The following is a 5,334-nucleotide window of genomic DNA, read 5'->3' as shown; positions in this document are numbered from 1 at the left end:
CCCACCCTGAGCTCCCGCCGGTTCTGCAGGAAGAGGGCTGGGACAGGTCCGGAGAGGTGGCCGTGGCCTCGAGGCCAGGGCCGGGTCCTCCTGCCACATGGAGAGGTCCGTCCCGTCCTCCACCGAGGAACCCCCTCCGCTCCTGTGTGCCCGCCCGGCATGCGTCCTCACACGGCCCAGCAAGGTGAAGACAGACACCCCTCTGGGCTGTCCCCCTCGTCAGCCAGCCTCCTTCGTCTTTTCTGGACACTCTCACGCCATCAGTTTCTCCAGTCTGGAGACCTCCTGTGGCCCTTCCTCCCATCGGCCACTGCACGGCCACCCCTTCCCTTCACACCCCCCGCACACGCACCTGCCGGCCCTTCCTCATCTGCGTGCTCCCCCCCCCCCCCGACACAGGGCTCCCCCGGTCCCCAGGCCTACTCTCTGGCCTTGCCGCACCATTGCTGGCCTGAGATTCTCCCCCTCGGGCTTCAGCGGCACCGCTCTGTCCGGCTGACCCGTCCGCTCTGTCCGGCCGCCCACGCCAGCCTTTCTCCTCGATGCGCCCCTGAAAGACCGGTGTTCCCAGAGAGCCCAGATACCCCCAGGTCTCAGATGCCACCTGGACCCCAGTGACTTCCAAGTCTGGCCTTTTTTCAGACCTCTCTCCAAATCTCCCCCAAGCCCTGGACCCACAGATTGCTTCACAGCCAACATCTCAGCTCACTATTGCTACGCTGGGAGGAAACCTGCAGGCACCCCTTCCTGGTCCCCTCCCTCCACACCGCCCTTGGGCCTGCCCTTCCTCCCATCTCCCCCAGTGCAGGCCTCTCCATGTGGCTCCTGTCCTTGACTCAGCTTCATTGCGAACCGTGGAATAACCCAGAAAGAGCCGAATCACAGCGAGAGCTCACTCTCTGTGCATGAGACCACAGCTCTTCCGAATGCCTCTGCAGCCCGGCCCCTGGCCTCCGGGCCCACCTGCCCCTCCCCTCCCGTGTCCACACGGAACCCCTGCTTCTCAACGCCACCTCTTTGCATAGGCTATTCCCTCTGCCTCGGATGTCCTTCCTGCCCCGCCTGCATGGAGCTCTCCTTGTCTTTCTTCAAGCCTCCCTCCTTGCAGGACCCCCGCTCTGGGAGGCCCAGTGAGGCACTGTGTATCCTTTGGGCCCCTCTCCAGGGGTCTCTTGGCTTCTCTCCCCTGTGGCGTCCACCCCAGCACTAGGTCACCTGCACACAGTCTGTGTCCTTCCCTGTCGGAGGGCTCCCAGAGGGGGCGGCGTGCCTGACCCCGCTCTGTGTCCCCAGCCCAGGCCCGGCCCAGCACACGGGGGCCAAGCTGTGACCAGCGGTCCTGAATCGCGGCTGCAGCTGGAAGTGGAAGTCCAGAGAGGGAACTGGGGGTCGGGCGGCAGGAAGAATTACCCTCCCTTCGCAATTAGGAGCCTGAGAACTTGGTCAAACCTGCCCAGGGCGGCAGTTAGCGTTCCGATTAATTAGTGAACTCTGTAAAGCACTTTGAACATGAAACGCACTATATAAATGCTAAGTATTATTATTAAAAAGTAAGAAGTTCTCTAATACGCCAGGCGGGAGAGCCCCAGGCTAGTCTAAATAAATGAACGAATGCAGAAAATTAAGCAATTAGAAGGTGATGTTTCAGGATTTGCGAAAAACCGAAAGTACCAAATGGCTGTGCTCTGTGCCGGGCTCAGCGGCCGCCCTCCCGGCCGGAACTCGCCCTGCTCCACACTTGCCAGGGGTCTGGTCCCCCGTCCCCCGGTTGGCTGGCGAGTAGACCTCGGGACGCCTCAGGACCCGCTGGGCCAAGTTGAGAATGCGACTCGCAGGGGGGCCCGGGTCTAGGAAGAACTGCTGGGCTTGGGCCGACCGGCTGGTTGAGCGACCTTGGGCAGGTTGGCATGTACTTCCGAGCCTCAGTTTCCCTGCCTATAAAGTGGAAGGGCACAGGCAACTCCGGCACCTACACCACCCTCGCCCCTACTCAGTCACTGGAAGGTTCTGAACGGAGGCAGTGGCGACGGTGTCCGAAAGCTCGAGGCTCCAGTTCTGCCTCCAACCTCCCTAGCTAGGTGACCCCAGGCAGGACTCGTGCTCCCCTGAGCCTCAGTTTCCTCATCTGCCAGATGGGGATAGTAACGTCCCCCTCATAGGACTGTTGTAGCTAAGAAATGAAGATTAGATACCGAAGCACCTGGAAAGCTGTGCAGGGCAGGCCAGTTAGGAGGGTTTGCTTGCTGTCTCGTCCTTCAAGCTTGAAATAGTGACTCCATTTTATTTCATTTTTTTTAATGTTTATTTATTTTTGAGACAGAGAGAGACAGAGCATGAACGGGGGAGGGTCAGAGAGAGGGAGACACAGAATCCGAAGCGGGTTCCAGGCTCTGAGCTGTCAGCACAGAGCCCGACGCGGGGCTCGAACTCCCGGACTGTGAGATCGTGACCTGAGCCGAAGTCTCAACCGACCGAGCCCCCCAGGCGCCCCAATAGTGACTCCAGTTTAGAGTTCTCTCTTCTCTTTCTAGAGCCAGGGTTCAAATCCCCGACATGCACTGACAGGCTCTGTGACTCTGGGCTCTTCCCACCTTTGCCTCCGTGTGCTTATCTGTAAAATGGACGCGACGATGTACAGGTTCACCCAGCAGTTTGCATAAACCTGCAGCCGATCAGAGGAAGCTGGCCAGAGTCCCGGGGCGGCCTTGCCCATTTTGAGCCCCCTTTCTGGCCAGTGAGGGTTTTCTAAGGTGTCGTGTTCCCAGGTGGGTCCCTAGATTCTCCAGGGCTCTGGAAGAGGGAGGAAACCTGGCCTCTAGGAGCGACTGCCCTGGATGGGCCCTGGGCCTTCAGCAGCCATGGAAGCAGGCAGCCTCACCCAGGGTTGGGCATCAGGGACGGGCACCGAGGGCCGCTGCTACCAGCCCCGTCCCTGCATGCCCACCGCCGGGCCCGGCTCCTGGCTCAGGCCTTGGCCTCATGGCTGTTGGGGATCCAACCTCTACTTACCCCCACCCCCGATTCCTGCCCCAGTTCCCCTTGCCTTTCTCCCTGCAGGCTCAGCACCAGGGCTGATGCAGAGCATTGTTCCCCCCAAGGGGCCCCTAAGGCCCTCCCATGAGCATCACCTACGAGGCAGGCCGGCAGGGGACCCCACGGAACAGAAGAGGAAACCGAGGCTCAGTGAGGCGGCAGGTCGGGTGTGGTGGCTCCCCATCGTCCACCCCTGCATGGTGCCTGTGGCTCGTAGATCTCTGTGGCTGCCAGAGCTGAGGGGCCACCGCAGAAGAGACTCCCAGGCTGGGACTCTGGGCACGGCAGGACTCTGAGGGACAGTGGTCACACACGGGCACCAGGTCTGGTGAAGCGGAGGGCCGCACACAGCTTCTGGCTGGCCTGGTTCCCCCACACCTGGGCAAGCCGGTCACCTGCCCAGCCCAGCAGTGGGCCCCGTCTTCAAAGGAAGAAAAATGGCAGAAATCCCGAGGAGCAGATTTAACTGGGGACTTTCCCAGAACTTCCGAGTTGAGTTACCGAATTTAGATCCAAGAGACTCAGGGAGCTGTGGAGCCCTCGCCGCTCACCTCGTCCAGTGCTTTCCCAGTCCGCTGAAAACACAGATTCCTGGGCCCTGCCACAGCCCCCCGGATCAGGGCCTCCGGGGCTAGAACCCGGAATCCGACCTGTAACAAAGTTCTCAGAGGAGGGACCGTCGCTACTCTCTGGGGACTCGCCATCTAGCCTGAGCCCTCTGTCTTACAGAGCAGCACCCCAAAGCCCCAAGAGGATGCATAGCCCTGCGGGAGGCACACAGCTGATGTCCAGCAAGGCTCCTGCTGTCCCACGCTGGCCCCTGTGACCTACCCACCTGCACCCCTCCTGCTGGGCCCCCACGGACAGTGAGGAGGCACCAAAGACAGGGGACGGATGAAGGCACCCCTCTGTTCAGGAGGTCCACGGCACTTCCGGGAGGTGGCCCACAGCCCAGCACTCTTGAATTCATAAACATTACTAATGACCTAGTGTAAGCCAAGGACTGGGCCCAGACACAGCCGGGGAAGGTGGCTCTTTCTTTTTTTTTCTAAGTTTATTTATTTGCTTTTGAGAGAGAGAGTGAGCGTGAGCAGGGGAGGGGCAGAGAGAGAAGGAGAGAGAGAATCCCAAGCAGGCTTCGTGCTGTCAGCACAGAGCCTGACGTGGGGCTTGAATGCACGAACCACGACGTCGTGACCTGAGCCGAAATCAAGAGTCGGATGCGTAAGCGACTGAGCCTCCCAGGCGCCCCGGGGAGAGCTGCTCTTAAAGAGGTGAGTCTGAAGGGCCTGGTTGGGTGGGCAGAGCTTTACAACAAGGCGGCAGGAGACGTTCTAGTAAGGAGGGGCGGAGCTGTAGCGAGAGAATGCCTTTCCGCGTTCTGTACGAGCCGGCGGCTGGCGTGGTTACCGCACAAGTGTGTGGGGGAGAGCCAGGTGCTGGGAGGGCCAAGGGCACCGGAACCCCCCCCCCCCCCACAGAGGGCAGGCTTCGTGTTTTCACCACTGCTGTGTCCCAGTACTTAGAAAAGTGCCTGGCACATAGTAGGTACTCCTATTTGTTGCCTAAATGAATGCAAGAAGAGCAGAGCTGGAAAGTTCAGTTGGGGCCGTCTATGGATGGCCGTGGAACACCAGGCTAAAGAATTTCTGGTTTGTTCCTTCCTTGCAGACCAATGGCGACTTGCCGGGTGTGGGGTGAACCAACCTCATCGTGCTCAAATCGCTCTGCTGGCCAATGTGTGGTGCTTACCAAGCGTGTGCTGATCTGAATGGCTGACCCAGGCCCTGACCCTGAGGGAGCCACGTGGCTCTTAGGAGTCACGAACCAGCTCCAGATTCCCACTGCAGAAACCGAGGTAGAAAAGTCTCTGGGAAGTGCTGATTCAGCGTGGCCAGCAAGCACCAGTCTGCAGGCCCTGAGACCAGACCTGGGAGAGGACGGCTTTCTCCTTCTCTCCACTCACCCCCAACCTAAAGCGGCTTGAGGAGGCTCTGCTCAGATTCAGGTCTGCTGCAGCCCTCAGGGTCCCCACTGTCACTGAGCCCCCAGAAAACCAGGGCCAGGACTCCTAATTAAACATGTGTTAACAGAAGTGCAGTCACGTAAATGCTCTCGTCCCAGACAAGAGAGCATAACTTGGCGAAGACCTTCCAGAAAGGAATTAGTAGTCACCTGCTTTGACCCAGGAAATCTACTCCTGAGAAACTACCCTCAAAAAATAATTAGATGTTGCGTCACCTGGGTGTGCCAATTTTGGCTCAGGTCATGATCTGGCAGTCGGTGAGTTTGAGCCCCGCA

The sequence above is a fragment of the Panthera uncia genome (genome assembly GCF_023721935.1).
Source record: "Panthera uncia isolate 11264 chromosome A3 unlocalized genomic scaffold, Puncia_PCG_1.0 HiC_scaffold_12, whole genome shotgun sequence".
NCBI classification, from domain to species: Eukaryota; Metazoa; Chordata; class Mammalia; order Carnivora; family Felidae; genus Panthera; species Panthera uncia.
This window is presented reverse-complemented; position numbering follows the sequence as displayed.